Here is a 16,981-nt window from a genome sequence, read left to right as displayed (position 1 = left end):
AGTGGATCCCCTGAATATTATAGCAATAAGTGACCAAACAAAGTCAACTGACATTATTTAAGAAAAGAAACTATTACTTTTCTTAAATAATGGCATAGTATAATGCCTGTTTACTGCCCTTCGCAGATGTCTGGCATCCGCGGGCAGTTGATATACTGCGGCGCTGCGCCGTACATCAGAGTTGTGGGGAGAAAAGGAGAAAGAGAAGAACTTTTTTTTTTTTTTTAGTTTTTTTAAATTAAGCTAATAGTTTAACATGGACATCTCCGTTGCTTATTTTAAACTGTCTCGCTATGTTAAACTCATTTAACATAGTGAAACACTAAAAAAAAAACGAGATCTTGAAAGCTCGCTTTTTTTTTTTTACCTCGCTATGTTAAATGGGTTTAACATAGCGAGACAGCTTTAAAATAAGCAACAGCTTTAAAATAAGCAACAGTGTTTTACTAATGGAAAAAGTCCAGGCTTTCCATTAGTATAACTTCGATTTATCTGAAAACGCCTATCCGCTGGCGCCGCGCGCGCGCTTTGGGGATCATGGTATAATAATTAATAGTAATTATAATGATATAATATTAGGAATAAAAAAGTACTACTTCATTTTCATAATGTCTTTTAATCTCTTTAAATAGGATTGCATGTGATAGACCCCTAATTCCTTTTTCAGTCTTCTACACTAGTGAAAGAAAGTCTGACTGTCGCACATTTGATTTCTTTCCCCTGAATCATTAATGGCTTTCATCTGCACTTCACAGATTAATTTTGAAATCTGCTATCCCAACACAATTTTTAATTCTACTTAAAGAAAAAATACTTAAAATATGATGTATCAGCCGGTCCTCAGCAGAGATTGGTTTTTGAAGTGAACTTTTCATATTGACACCTCTGTATGTCAAGAGGTTCTCCTTAACTTGCTCTCCACTTAATTTATAATAATAATAGGCTATCAGGTATAAAACTTTATCAAGTGGTATAGAGTACTAAGACTATGATGTGTTAATAAGCTATTCCTGTGGAAAAAGGTTTGATTCCATCAGACTTCATTTGCCTGTTCCATGACCTTGATCACAGTTCTTAACCAGACAGTGCTTTGGGGCAATTTGGAAATTGGTGTAGATGTCCCACTTGTCTCCTGAGCTGCATATTTATGAATCTAAAGGAGCATTATTGCCTCATTTATCTTCCCAAACTAAAGGAAGGAATTAGAAGTGATAGTTCGTATAGAGGAAGTATGATCTTGATTACTTAGTTTGTAGACACACTACTTAGCATAATTTTTTTTTACGGAAAGTCTAGTTAACAGTATCCCAAGTCTTTTCAAAGCCAATGGTAATTGTCTGCCATGGGGGATTTGGGATTATCGCTGATGTGTGGAATAGTTCAATAAGGTTCTGTCATAGTCTGCTCCAGATCTGCCCCTCACAAAACTGGCCTAAACTTTAGCTGTGGTAAATATTTGTCTGATAAATTTTATCATGCAGTTTGATGACAGCTGAAATTATGGAGCTAGGTGTATAGTTTGCTGGGTTATCAGGACTGATAGCCCACTTTAGAAAAGGGCTTTCTACCGAAATGTCACTCAAAATGCTGAGTGTTGGACATGCTGAAAAAATATAAAAACCCAGAAAAAATGTAAATCTCTAAGATTGTTCTTCTACTTTAAATGTTTTTTTGCTGGGCAAAAGCCTTCCCACACCCCCAAACTTATATACACTAACTCCAAGATTGCCATACCTTAGAGAAAAAGGAATATCCTGAGAAATGGCGATCTCAGATTTATTATATGTAAGTCTGTTTTTCGGCTATTCATTCTTGATATTTTGAGACTCTCACTTTAGAGAGTCCCAACATTTCAAATGGTTAACTAGGAAAACACTGAGAAGAATGGCATTCTACCTATTTCAAATATGCATTGGAAGTAGCTGCTTGGTATGGCCAGAAGCAAAGCTTACTTGTAATTATACAGATGTGGAGTAAACCCGTCTGAACCAGGGGCCATCCTTTTTGGCTTATTTTTCTGTGACTGTCTGAACTTCATTAGCTGAAAATGCTTTCCCAAGGGCTCCTGTTTGTAGTGACAAAATCATTAGTATGTATATCTCCTTTAGATAGTGTTCTCTCAGGTGTAGGTGGCAAATTACTGGAATATAGCTTTTTGTATCATTCAGTAATTGGCATTGGCATCAACCCCCTTTTCCCTCACATTGTACATTGGGTTGGGATGTCACACTGACAGTGACCAAATCACCTAGAGCCAATGTTCAGACCACTGAGTAGCTATCATTCAACAATAATGTGGTTTATTTCCACTAAACTAGTTTTCTGATATTGTTTTCATTTGTAAACACTTGGTTGAATATGTGGGAACATCTAACCTGAAGTTTACTAGCCTGCAGTTTCACTGGCTTCTTAAGATGACAACTTATAGCTTCATATAACATAACACTGATCAATTTATTTACTAATTTATTCATTAATTTATATGGCTTTTTTAATTTACATTTATGAAGCTTTGTCTTGTGTTGATTAATAGATTTACATTTAGCTTTATCACATGCCAAAAACATGGCGATTAGGTGAACTGGCAAGAATCAAATAGGCCCATGGGTGTGTAAATGAACAGGCTTGCATATTGAAATGCTATACAATCTTGAGGACAAGTGGAAGAAAACATTTTGATGAAAAGGAACAACGTTTTAAGTGGTATAATGTGCAAGTAGCAATAATGTCAGTAAGGGGGGGGCTGGGCTCCCTGCAAAAACTTGAGAGATAAGCATGTGTTAGTCTTTATTTCCATTTATTCATTTATGTTAATTCTGATAAACTATATATTGATCTTATGTTGAAAAACACTAGTTGCTGTTCATGGAGCTTGGGTCATGGTTGGGAAGGGTCAAAATACCAGTCCAACAACCTGGTTATCTTTGGAACCGACTTGAATTGGCCATCTCCAAAGCCTGACATATACAGTTCTTTTAGTAGCAGTGTATGATTCTTTGACATGAGTGATCCTTTTGAATCATTGTAGTCAGCTCTGATAGCTAATTCTTTCTCCATGTTAACAGGGTTTTTATCCTTCATGCAGTAGTCTGGATGTAACAAAATGAATGGCCAAACCATGATTTTCATTTTCTTAGTTTTTCTTTTTTTAAGCCATATTTTCCAGCTTATATCCTGGAATATGTAATGGAGAAATTAGACACACACATTAATTTCAAGTGTTTGGGGATTTTAATACCATGATGGGAATAAATCCCATTCCTAAGTTTGAGTACGATTAGAGTTCATGAAATTAATAATGTTTCATTCTTTGATGTTAGCCAAGAGTGCTCTTCTCAGCACTTGCAATGTCCCCAGAACTGCCGACTCCTGTAATTCTTATGGGGTTACATGGATTTATAGCATATTTTTCTGTATTAGTTTTATTTTTCTGTATTAGTCCTGTTGATCCTTACTGCTTTTAGAGCTGCCTGGGTTTCTTTCTTCCACAGTGCTCTCATTTCTATTTAAAAGTTCCAATATATATGACTTTGTGCCTCCCTGCAGGTAAAACACTAATCACTGTGTTTCTGATTTCAATGATCAGTGCTACTTTTGTTTTATTCATGGACTACTGACAAATTTTCTTGCATTTATTTTCTGAACTGTTGGTAATGAGTAATCCCATGTGTTATAAACGTCATCATTCTCTATAATAATTTGTGGATCATGTTTCCAATGCTTCTCGGCTATTTATATATTGTAATGTTCACAATCCCCATTGTAATAGTCTTGACACATTATTTTACCTTTCAGTATACAGGCCCTCTGTGGTGAGTACATCACACCCAACAACAAGATGTGTGACTGTTTCCAGTTCTGTTCACAGACCCTGCATGAAATCTTGATTGGTTGTTCTAGAAGTTTTCTATATTTGCCAGTATTTTTTTTTCCTTGTTATGTAATCCTTTTTCCTTGTATTCTTTCATTTTTTTTTACATTCAGTTGTTATCTGATTTTTATAGACTTCTGGTTTTATTTTGATAACTGCTTGAGTCTGAAATGCTTTTGCTAAACTAAGCAAATATGTCATCTAATACTACTACTCCTTATGTTTTAAAATGTTCAGTATGTTTGAACCTGACGAGGAAAGGAAATATGTACACCGACCCATAATTGCAGATCTACACATGCCAGTTTTGAGAAAGCCCATACCTACTCTATTTTCTTCCAGTTCATTCAATACTTTTGGGGGCCAGCCAATCACCCCAAACTGCAATAAAGAACAGGAAGAGTAAACTGATTTATTAATGTCCTGGACTTTATTCCTGGATGGCAGAGCAGTTTTCAACATTAAGTTCAGTCTTCCTGAAGTATTCTTCTGCTTTATTTTCATTTGTTCAGGTCTTATTGCTGAAATTTCACCTATTCCAAAATATTTCACACTCCCTCCTGCTCAAGTTCCTTTGTCATATTCCTTTCCCAGATTTATATTTTCTTGATGTTGCAGCCTTTCCTTTTTAAATCTTGCTTTTGCACATTTATCAAGACCAAATGTCATTCTTTTGCCATGTGAGAAAGTTTTAACAGTATGTAGTTGTGCTTTCAATTCCTCAGCTGATGAACAGCATGATTTTAAATCCTCTACAAGAAGTAGATGAGATTTATTTTAAAGAAGGTTGGTTTCTGGGTGCTAAAGTGTAGCCATAGCCTAATGTGTTAAGTTAGTGGCTTAAGGGCATGACAAAACAGCAGCGGTGACCTGAATTTCTGTCCCTGGGATAATTTGTCCTTTGCTGTGGCTAAGCTACAAAGTGGTTTGCCACTGTTTCATAGTCATTGTAATGTAATTCATCAATATAGTTGACATCTTGTACATCTGCAAGCATTTCATTATCTATGCATGTGGGACGCTGTCATTTTTTTTTTTGGAATCTATCCATGCCACACACAGATTCTTTCCCTTTTTAAAATTCTGTATTATGGATTTATGTAGCGAGAAATTATCCCTTGTTTCATATGGCTTTTTTATTAACTTTTTGTTCTATTGTCAAAATTGAATTTGTCATGTGTCTGTGTATATGCCAATTAAAATGTTTTGAAAGTCATGCAGTGGCAAGGAAAGTCACGTTAATGCAACAAGTGAGTACTTCACTCCATATTGGGTATCTTGGTCTTTTTAGACTTAGTTTATTTTCTGAATGTTGAAATGGTCATTCTTTTATATTTTCTTTCTATGCTTATCAGAAGTGGGTATATCTACGTAAAGCAGACATCCCCTTGGCTATAGCTCATCATCCTTAATGGATAGCACTCTTTCGTTAAAGTATATTGTTCTTTGTGAGTTGGTTGGCTGGTCTTGGCTGGAGTATTGACACTCGCTGAGTGAGGGGTGATTTGGTTGTGCAGGATACAGATGGGGTTTTTAGACCTGGCTGAGACATAATGAATTCCAAAGAAGCAATATAGAGGGACGTGAATGAAGCTTGTTAGCAAATCATGGAGAGTGATCCTTCTTATTAGCTACCAGAGGATGTATTTCTTTATTATATGATATAATAATATAGTAAAAATAAAAGTTGCTCCAAGTCTTTCATATTTTTGTCCCCATTGTCTATGACTGTCAACCCTTCTTCTGGTCTTTTGGCCCTTTAATTCCTCAATGCATAAGATCTGCTCCTGGCCCCTCATTAGGTGAAAATCTGATGGCAGAAGTAGTCATTAGGGCTCTTCTGCTTTTCCCTAAGCCATATCCCTGATGGCGGATAACAGAACATCATGGCAGAGGACTTGTATACCCCCCTAAGATATATGCACCCACTCTTCTATAAGAGCAATCCTCAACTGCTTGGGGGAACAACAAACCAGGGGATCATGAGAGATGCATTTGGAGATAAGGGCATAATAGCCAAACCCTCTCCTTCCATACATTTTTTTAATCTTCCTGATTTTATTGCCTCTGAACTACACTAGAATTTTATCTCACATGGGAGTGAAAGCTGCTATAGAATTTTTTTATAAAAATGATCAAAATATACCTCAAACAAGAACTACCATTAAATAATTCACTTCATTTTCAAGTAATTTATAATGACCAGGGCACCACTTCCAACAATTAGATCTTCATCATTAATTTTGTTTGGAGGCTGTGGTTGACGTTATGGATAATTGGGAAACAAAGCCTAGAAAACTTGGCAGCATAGTTGTTTAACAAGCTCAACATTGATTAAAGTGTAACCATTGCATAGAAATGACACTCCTGTAATTTGGTATGGTTGTTTTTCTTGGATAAACCAATATATGCTAATCAGAGTAAAATGTGTATTGATGACTATTTCTTTTGTTCAAAAGAAATGTAGCCTTACAATGTCTAATATATAAAATAAGGATGAAAGCAGTGACTCCAACTAAGGTGACTTAACCTTATAGAAACATACTGTTACTTTGTGGTTTGTAATATTTATTTTTTGTTTTGTTACAAAATATTTTTGAGGTGTACACATTTTTAGAAGAAAGGACTCATGTAATTATATGTGCTGTTATCATTGTAGAATACAGCGTTTAATGATTTTTTTTGGTGGGGGGGTTTGGTTTTGAGGACAGCATGATCATTCGTTGCATGGTAAGGTAAGTGAGGATAGGAATTGCATATCACAGAAATGATAATGTTAAATGATAGTAACCCATGCATTAAATGAAAAGCAGATATTCTCAAGATTTTTGGCTAGGCTTATATAGGCCCTAGGGCCAATAGCCTAGTACCTACCTATGAACCTATTTAGAGCTCCTTGGTTTTGCATCTTCTGCAGTAAGTGAGTCAAGTTATGCACTTTTCATGTTGATAGTAGGCAGTAGTCTTGATGTAATAATATGAATGTCAGGCTGGAGAATAATAAGGTAGATCAGTCTGTGACTAGAAGACAATTAGCTTTTCTTCAGAGATGCACAGTGATGAACATGGTCATTTATAAAGAGAAATACATTTACAAATTTATTGAAGAGAGTCCGGAGAATAACCATTTTAAGCAGATACTTTAAACATCACTTTACACAGTTTATTCTGCTTTGGAAATTATATAATATTAATCTAGTAAGCAGGATAGTGAGTTTTCATTTGACTTTGTGTGCTTAAAGACTTACTGCATGTTAAGTCTTACCATGTTGTCTAAATGGAAGAGCAGGACCTGACCTTGGCAATAGAGTGTCTGTGTGTGTGTGTATGTGGGGGGGGGGGGGGGTTGCTGAGTTCATAAATGTAGCACACTCCTTGAACATGTGAGTGATTCCAAACAGCATTTATTTTGTTTTATTTTAGATGACTACTAGTTTGTTGCTGTGAAGTCCGTACCAAATGTTATCAAATTCAGCCTGTATATTTTTCATCACTTCTGGTGTTTCTCTAGTGTCACAAGATAAGATTAAATCATTGGTATGCATAACAGTCATTAAATCTGACAATTCCACAGTTACGTCATTGATAAGTACTAAAAGTAATGTGGGCTGTAGCACAAATCACTAAGGGACTGCTCTTCCTCTGATTCTTAGTTGTTGTTGTATCTTTCAGCTTTTCCCAGTTAGAGGTCGCCACAGCGGAACTCCGGTCCGCTAATGATTGGCAGTAGATTTTTACATACCAAGTTGCCAGCCCTGACTTACAACCTTCAACAAAGGTACGCCCATTCATGCATGTCTCCACACAGAAGACGCTTTAGCTGAGAATCGAACAGGACAACGTCTTACTGTGAGGCGACAACGCTACTGCAGCACCACCACCGCGGTATTTTTCACTGATTCTTAGTGCTGATAATTAATTCACTTTATTGGACATGATTTTAGTGTTAGACCAACTGAGTAGTCTGTCTCCAAAGCCTATCACCTTCAATTCTTTTAGCAGTGATGTTGGTGTGATACATTGACCTGAATGCACTTTTAAAATTATTGAAGACTGTTCTGATAGCTAATTTATTTTACGTGTTGTTTTCCATCAATCATGCAATAAATCTTACTTTTAGAAAAGGGCACACCACCATATGTTTTGATATAGGCAGTCACATGTTCAGAGTTGGGAATAGAGTAGTCTGTTTTTTTAGGCCTGAATTCTGCTACTCACTTTGTATGGGTCACTCTTGACTGAAGAGCAGAAACGGTTTGGACTGCTGGCAAAGCTGGCTAGGGTGAGGTAAAGATGAAATGGAAAACCAGATTCCACACCCTGGGAGAATGGTATGCTGAAAAATACTGCCTGTGAGACCCCTAATGTTGACAGGCATGTGGATGTCATTGCATGCTACTCTGTCTAGGATAGGGAATGTGATTAACATCTGCAGCAGGATGAAGTCTGACAACATCCAGTCCTTGCTCCCTGAACTCTGCTTTATACCGTGAGGCAGAGTCACTAGTAAATCTGCAAGGCAGAATGGCATGTCTGGAATTGTCTGTTAAGAAGCTTCATGGGAGAACCAAATTGGGTGTGCAGGAATATTGACTGAGGGTCATAAGCAGGTCAAAGGGAAAATAGCTTAAAATGGTTTGTAGAGATTTGGGGGATATTTTTGTAAATACTGTATCAGTTTTAAGATCTGGAGGTACTATACCAGGAGCTAGAGATATGCTGTCCCGGTGGGCTTCCTGTAATGGGGTCAGACATGAAACAGAAGAATGAAGCGCCACCTGGGTAGAAATGCCTACACTTCAGTTTATCCCAAACTTTGACTGTTATTCTCTGAGTAGTAATATTTGCTTTAATTTGATCTGTCTGATCATTTGTAGAAGGTTTAGTGTCCCTGTGTTTGGGACAGCTGCTTTCCTAGTCACTGAGATTTCATCCTTAATTATCCAAGCCAAGTGATTAGTAACACCAGCACTGTAATTATCTTTCCTTTGCTTCCTAATTTTTGACTTCTGTCAGCAATTTAATGAACTTCCTAAGCATCTTCAGATATTTTTTTCAAGATTTTTTTTACTGTATTTGTAGCAATATTTGCATACTTTTTTTTAAAGTACATTGAATTCTTGATAGTGAATGGGAGCATTTGAAGCATTACATTTTAACCAGGCCCCATCCATATCTGTTAACTGGTAGAGGACACTGTCATGCAGGGGCATTTGCTTCCCTTAATTTTTCTAATCTTGAAATGGAACATCTCATAGACAGAGGTCATAATTCCAAGACCATCATCAAAGTAATTGTTACATGGGTTTCTCTTGGAAATGAATCCCCTCTCAATGGTGTAAGAAATGACTTGCCTGCCACATAGATTTGGGTATTTATTTCTAATCTAGAAGACTATTGAGAAATAACTCTACAATGTTGCTAGCACTGGTGCCCCATAATTTTTCTTTGTATTTTGTCTCATAAGGTTGTCAACTAATTGAGAGAAATTATTTGCAGAATTTGTTCTCTTGCACATCTTATGCAAAGTTTCTGTCCAGCTGACATATGTATCGTTTGCCTCTGTAAAGACCTGTATTACTACCCAAATGGGATTCATGTCCTGTCTATTTTAAAGATGTTAGTATAAACAACATTTCTAAGAATTATCTCACTCCTTAAGTTAATCCAATACAAAAATAGTACAAGCTGTATAAAAACAAAAATAAAAAAAACAGCTGCAAAAGCCAAATAAAACTTTATTCTATAAAATCAATAAAAAACAATAAAATTCCATATTTTGTTGATTTTATAGAATAAAGTTTCATTTGGCTTTTTGCAGCTGTTTTTTTTTTCACTCCTTAAGTTATTTGGCCAGGCTTGTATTATGTTCAGGTCCATATAATTATTTATGCAGCTGTATATTTCATTATTTTAAACTTGTGTTATTCTTCAGGCACATTTCATAATGGATAAAATGCCAAGTTAAACTCAATTAACCAGTCCTTGGACAACAACAGAAACAGACTGGCTCAAAATCAACGAAATATGACTTCCCTCAAACAAAATGTCTTTTATCACTAACTCGCTAAGATCAGAACAATCATTATCATGCACTCAAAAAAAGCTAAATGGCTTCCAAAGAATAAATGAGCTGATGTCTTCCTAGGATTACTCATTTTCAGGATTTTACAACTTGATAATTTCACACCCTTTGCTACCAAACTAACTCAATTCCTGCCTATAACCTCTGAGCACACACACAATTGGATCCTATTGTAGAAAACCCAAGAATTGAACTAACCAGAGCTGCTTCGTCTTAGACCACAATTACTGAGCCTCAACTACATTACTACTTTCTGTTTTGGATCATGTAAAACTTATCAGAAAAATATGTATTAATGTGTGTATTAGTAATATGCTTAGTGCATTTAGAGCTTGAAAAGGGTTAACACATTTATTCTATTTCATACTGCATAAATCGGTACTAACTGCAGATGCTTTCTGACCTTGTATTGTCAGCTAAAATCTTTGCTTATGCTTGGAAATTTACTGAGAAGCAGATGATTTCTGCTTGTGTTAGGAAAATAATGAATAAAACAATACTATTTGTATAAATGTTATGAGGCTTAGACAAGAAGTTCCTCTTGTGCTGTGAGAAAATACACAGCTGTAGAAGCTATAGATAATTAGAACAAAGACTGCTTGAAAATATAAACTGTAATCAGCATTTGCTTATGCCTGAGTTAGAAAAGTACCTTGAAATGTAACACATGTATTAGAATTGTACAATAGGGGACTGTAACGGGTTAGTGCCCACCAAGGCCAGGTTGTTTTTCTCAAAAAGTTTCTCACAAATCTAGTCATGTCAGCAGAAAATCTGAGTAACATCTGCTGTAGAACAATACTGAAAGTTGTGTTTGATTACGTCAGCTATAGAAGGCCATGTCTTGTAAAACAGTATAAGAATAGCATACTTCTTGTTAGTAGTTAGGCAAAATCTTGGATTTGCATGTTTTTGTCTCCTTGCTGCAAGTTATTAAATGTGCCTTAACTGAACCTTACATGTATTGGTCTTTGAAGTTTTTTCCTTGGACAGATTGGTCCTTCGGACTGGAAATCCTCACTTTGCCTCGGATCAGACAGGCCAGGTGGTTTGAAACCGTATGGGGAAGAAACCACATCAGTTCTTTTTATTTGAAAAGCCCTCCGACTGAATTGTCATACAAAAAAGGCCAGCCACTTTCTGATCTGCGACTGAAGGACGAGTTTACACGAACCAGGTGATCAATCACGAAGGCTCAAGTAAGGTGAATCTACCTTTTTTCTGTTTTAGATCAGGGACTAGATTTGTATTGTTTTGTTGAGACTTTGTTTTTACAAGTCACGGACAAAAAGATTACTGTCTTGTCATAGATCAGGGAAACAGAGCAGATAGGCAGTCATTCTGAAGAGACTATAACAAAATCCGTGGTACCATGTTAAAAATAAGGAGTTACGTAACGATTAAAAGGATAGAACAGAATGGGTAATAATTGCACAAAAAGATCCCTAGACGCGAAATACATGCAGTCACAGCGTGCTGATAATATTAAATACTATTCATAATGGGTTAATAAGCAGGAATTTGATGGTAAATTAGAAAAATCCTCGCTTTTCAAACTTGTCAAACAGCTTAAAACCGATTCTAAAGGTTGGGTAAAAAAGCAACGTCAATTAGGAATTCCTCAGGCACATAGGTGGATTGAGGAAGTAAACCGTAGGGAACAAAAAAGCAAAAATTCAAAAGCAATGTTTTTAGATAAGGAGGACAACAACTTAGTAATAGTATCAGCCCCTCCGTCTCCCTTACCAGAATATGAAGCAAGTGAACAAGTTAGTCCACCCCCGCGATATCCTGCTGTCACTGTAAATAGAGACACTACAAAAGCAAAACCGTTTATTAGAGATCCCATCGAGACCAGGTCTCGAACACGGGCAGGTAATTCAAAAGGGGACATTGAGCTATATCAAATGGGTAGGAATTCAAGATCTATGAGTGAAGAAGAAATATGCTCACTTATAGAAGTGCCTAATCCTCAGGCAGGGCAAGAAGGTCAGGACCCAACTACCTTAGTGTATAGACCCTGGACTCTGGAAGACATCTGGAAAGCCACTGAGGGAATTCCCCATCCAAAAGTTAATTTTAGAAAGTTCTTAGAAGATTTGAAAGGAATGAGGATGAGTTATAATTTAAATGGAGAAGAGGGAGAAAAAGTAGTCAGACCAATTGTGGGACCAGATTGGCACATGATTAGTGGCGACTGGAATCCCCGTGATGCTGCGCTCAGGCCCCTCCCCATAGCAGCACAGAACTAGACAACAGAGTGAAAGGTCTTACAGACCGCATCTCTGAGAAATGGAAGCCTAGGGAAGACTGGACTTGCATTAATCAATGCATCCAACAAGAAGGTGAAACTGTTGACAGATATTATGCCAGACTGTTAGAATGTTTTAATAACCATTGTGGAATGCAGGTTCCTGAAAACAGACCCACGATTCCCCATATGAGCCGCAGCTAAAGAATGCATTTTTGAAAGGCAGTATTGCACCCATAAGCAGTTTTATTACAAAGCACATGGTAGATCATCATACAAGCAGGTTACAGTCATTACTTGAATATGCTAGGCATGCCGAAAGGCATTTTAATAGCAAAAAGAAAAAGAAAGCCCAAGTATTTTCTGTAGAAGATGGAGCAGAAGTTTATGTAGTACAGTCCAGGAAAAAGGGCAAGAGAAATGCCCAGGGAAACAAACAATCTGATCAGCGATCAGAGGACTTTGAAGGGTGAAAGAAAAGGGGTGAATGTTTTAAATGCGGTAAAAAGGGACACTTGGCAAGGGATCGCAAGAAAAACAAGAAGGCAACCACGGAAGACAAGGAGGCTGAGGGCTGACTATATGATAGTCAGGAATCACTAGAAGGGGATAGCAGAGATATGACAAATGAGAATGTGATAGAGGTAGTAGAGAATGTGACAGAAGGAATAGAGGAAGTGCAGAAAGTTATGGATAGTGAAGAAAATGAAATATTGGATTTAGCTTTATTGAGCTTAGAGCTCTATTTAGCAGACATGAAACCAGAAGTTACACTCCTGGTAGAAGGGAGGGAAGTCAGATTCTTGTGTGACTCAGGGGCATCACGGACCCTGATACATCCCTCCAAACTGCCAGAGAATTCAGAGTCACCTGATTACATACTAGTGAAAGCAGCTAATGGACAGCTGTATCGAGAGCCCCTCTCCCATAATATTGCAATAACTGATCCTGCTTCAGGATTGACCCAGAAAAGTAAAATTGTTGTTTCTGCAAAATGCCCAGTAAATCTCTTGGGCAGGACCTTATGCAGCTATTTAGTATAGCAGTAGTTACGACTATGCAGGGTATGGAAGCACAGCGACAAGTTGATACCTTTGCAGTGCAATCGGAGGGTGAAATGTTTTATTGGTACAGCCAGAACTTGGTTACGACTGGTCCAGGGGCAGTAACCGAAGAGTTGATGAACATAGCCATTAGCAAGTTCCCCACCCTTGACATTGATAAACAACATTTGTTGCACTGTACTCTGCATTATTGTAACACACCAGGACCTGATAAGGAATATGAGCAAGAATTGTTTAGAAATCGTGCAAACAGATTGATATTACGTAATCTGTACTAGGACACAGAAGGGAACAATGTAGCCAGCTGTTCATTGACCCAGGAGTTCTTTGCACTCTATAAATCTAATCGATTACCACACGTTAGTTTAACTAAGGACAAGAATGTAAAATGGGTAGACCTAGGAGAAAAGGTTACGAGGTAGGAGAAGCAGACAGAGTTAGAACTGTCAGAACAAGGAATACAAAGGCAGAAGTTGAACTGGATAACTCAGACCCACCCAGCTGTACACTTGCAGTCTAGCAAGACAGCTGATTAGCACTCGTATTAAAGGAGGAAGAGAATGCCTTACAGAATATACCAGAAACTCTCTGGTCAACAGGAAAATCAGATGTAGGACTTATTCGTACAGCGGGACCAGTTACTATTACACCAAAGTCAGCATTTAGACCACAGAAAAGACAGTATCCCTTAAGAAAAGATGCAGAGGTAGGAATCAAACCTATTATAGCAGCTTTATTTAAGGAAGGGGTGCTGGTGGAATCTCCTGATTCACCATGTAACACACCCTTATTTCCTGTTAAGAAAGCAAATGGAGAATGGCGTATGATCCAAGATTTACAAGCTGTAAATGATGCAGTAATACCAAGGGCAGCTACAGTGCCAGACCCACACACCCTGTTGAAAGATTTAAAACCTCAACAGAAATATTTTTCTGTGATAGATATCAGCAATGCATTCTTCTCGTTACCGATACACCCTGACAGCCAGCATTGGTTTGCATTCACATTTCAGGGGAAAAGGTATACATATACGTGACTACCACAGGGATATTTTGAAAGTCCGACAATATTCTCACAAGAAATGGCAAGCAACTTGGTGAGATTTACCCCACCGAGAGGTAGTCAGATTTTACTTTTGGTTGATGATATCCTGCTGGAGGCCCCCACCCAGCAAGATTGTAAAGAAGATATTATAGCGCTGTTACAGTTTTTAGCCACTGAAGGCCATAAAGTAAACAAAAATAAACTGCAGCTTTGGAAAAAACAAGTTAAATACCTAGGATATGTAATATCCAAGGAGGGTAGGACATTAGATGAGGACAGAAAAGTAGCAATTTTGCAAGCACCAAAACCCACTACCAAGAAGGAAATGATGTCCTTCCTGGGTACGACTAATTTTTGTTGGAGCTGGATTCCATACTATGCCTTGGAATCTGCACCGTTGACTAACCTGATTTATAAAAAGCCTATGGCAGCACAGGATTTCTTACAATGGACACCAGAAGCAGAATCTGCTTTCTGCAAACTGCAACAGTTAATAGAGTCCTCATTAGTTTTGGGATTACCAAACTATCACAAATGTTTTTTTCCAAACTGTAGATTGTAAGCAAGGTTATATGACATCAGTGTTAACACAGCAGCATGGGGACAAGCAACGCTCTATTGCTTATTACTCTTCACAACTGGACCCAGTGGCACGGTCTTTACCTCACTATGTACAAGCAGTAGTTGCAGCTGCAATGGCAGTACAGGCTTTGGCCTCAGTAGTTTTGTTCCATCATCTCACATTGAGAGTGCCTCATGCAGTCGCGATTATTTTACTGCAAGAGATGGTAGCATATCTTTCCCCTGCTAGGCATCTTTCCTGTATGACTATATTGTTGAGCCAACCTCATACGACAATTGAACGATGTACGACTTTGAACCCTTCTACCTTGCTCCCAACCCCTGCAGATGGCATACCACACAGCTGCCTGCAGGTGACACTGCCTAGAAAAGATTTCACGGATGTACCCTTGGATGATGCTGAGGTGACATACTACATGGATGGCTCGTGCAAAAGGGATCCTGCCGGACAGAACCTAGTAGGATATGCAGTAGTTTCTGATACTGACATTATAGAAGCGAAATTTTTACCAAACAATTTATCTGCACAGGCAGCAGAATTGATTGCCTTAACACGGGGATGTATCTTAGCAAAGGGTAAATATGTGAACATTTTTACTGACAGCCACTTTTCTACTGTACATGTTTTGCGCACACAGTGGAAAATCGAATGATAACATCTACTGGCAAACCAATCAATCATGCACAGTTTATTTTAGATCTCTTAGAATCTATTCAGTTACCTCAGAAAGTAGCTATTTGTAAATGCACAGCTCATACCAAGCAACAGGACAGGATTTCAAAAGGTAATGCGAGAGCTGATACAGCTGCAAAGCAGGCAGCTTCAGAAGTATTTCTTTTGAATGAGGAATTACAACCCTCTGAGATTTTAGACTTAGAAATGTTAAAGACAATGCAGACACTTACTATGCAAGCTGAAAAACAAAAATGGGTAAAATGAGGAGCAATTCTCGAAAATGGGGCTGTACATCTCTAAAGAAGGGAAACCGATATTGCCGTCTAATTTGTTTAGATATGCAGCTTTGTTGAGCCATGGGCAGTGCCATGTCTCAACAGGGGGGATGGTACAGCTGGTGAACCAAGTGTTCACGACATACGGATTCTTAAATTACTCTAAAAAATGTTGTTCGATGTGTCACATTTGTAATAAACATCATGCACAAGGGGCATTAAAGCCCAAGCAAGGGAGTTTCCCTACACCACAGTATCTGTTTCATACTATCTGTATGGATTTTATAGAATTGAACAAATGTGAGAATAAGAAGTATTGTCTTGTCATTGTAGATATGTTTTCCAGATGGGTGGAAGCCTTTCCGACTAAAAATCCAGATGCGGCAACGGTGGCAAAAGATCTCGTTAAAGAATTAATCCCTAGATTCGGCATTCTGGAAAGGATCTACTGTGACAATGGCACACACTTTGTAAACCAGACCATACAACAGTTAAGTAAAAATGTTGGTATTTCTTTAAAAAATCATTGTGCGTATCACCCACAATCTGCAGGGCTAGTAGAGAGGAATAATGAGATTTTAAAAAGTAAGCTAAGGAAGTTAATAGTAGAAACACAGACACTGTTGAGCATGAGAACTGTTACGAATGCAAAAGGATTGACTCCTTTTGAAAAAAACTATTTGGAAGGGCTTATTATATACCTCAGTGGAAATCTCTCATGCCTGCAGACCAGGAAGCTGACAGTACACTAGCTGAGTATATGTGAAACCTGTTGAATTCTAAACATCTGCTGCAGTTAAATTCTGTTTTAGATAAAGAATAAACCAGACCTTCAGAAGTGGCAGTGCCCCCAGGTACCTGGATCTGGGTGAAGACAGTAAAGAAGAAGAATTGGGCGCCACCAAAGTGGGAAGGTCCATATCAACACTGCAGTCAAGATAGCAGAGCGCACCTCCTGGATCCACCTGATGCACTGTAAACTAGTCAAAAACTTTGAACTGGACAAAAATCTTGTCACATGCCAAGAGTAAAAATGATAGAGTCCAGAAGAAACAGGAATACAGAACAACCCTTTCCTCATAAGTAATGTATAATCATCCTGTTAACTGTACTAGTGACAATAATCTTTTTGC

This window comes from Protopterus annectens, chromosome 8.part1 (assembly GCF_019279795.1).
Source record: "Protopterus annectens isolate FY-2018-M chromosome 8.part1, PAN1.0, whole genome shotgun sequence".
NCBI lineage: Eukaryota > Metazoa > Chordata > Ceratodontiformes > Protopteridae > Protopterus > Protopterus annectens.
This window is presented reverse-complemented; position numbering follows the sequence as displayed.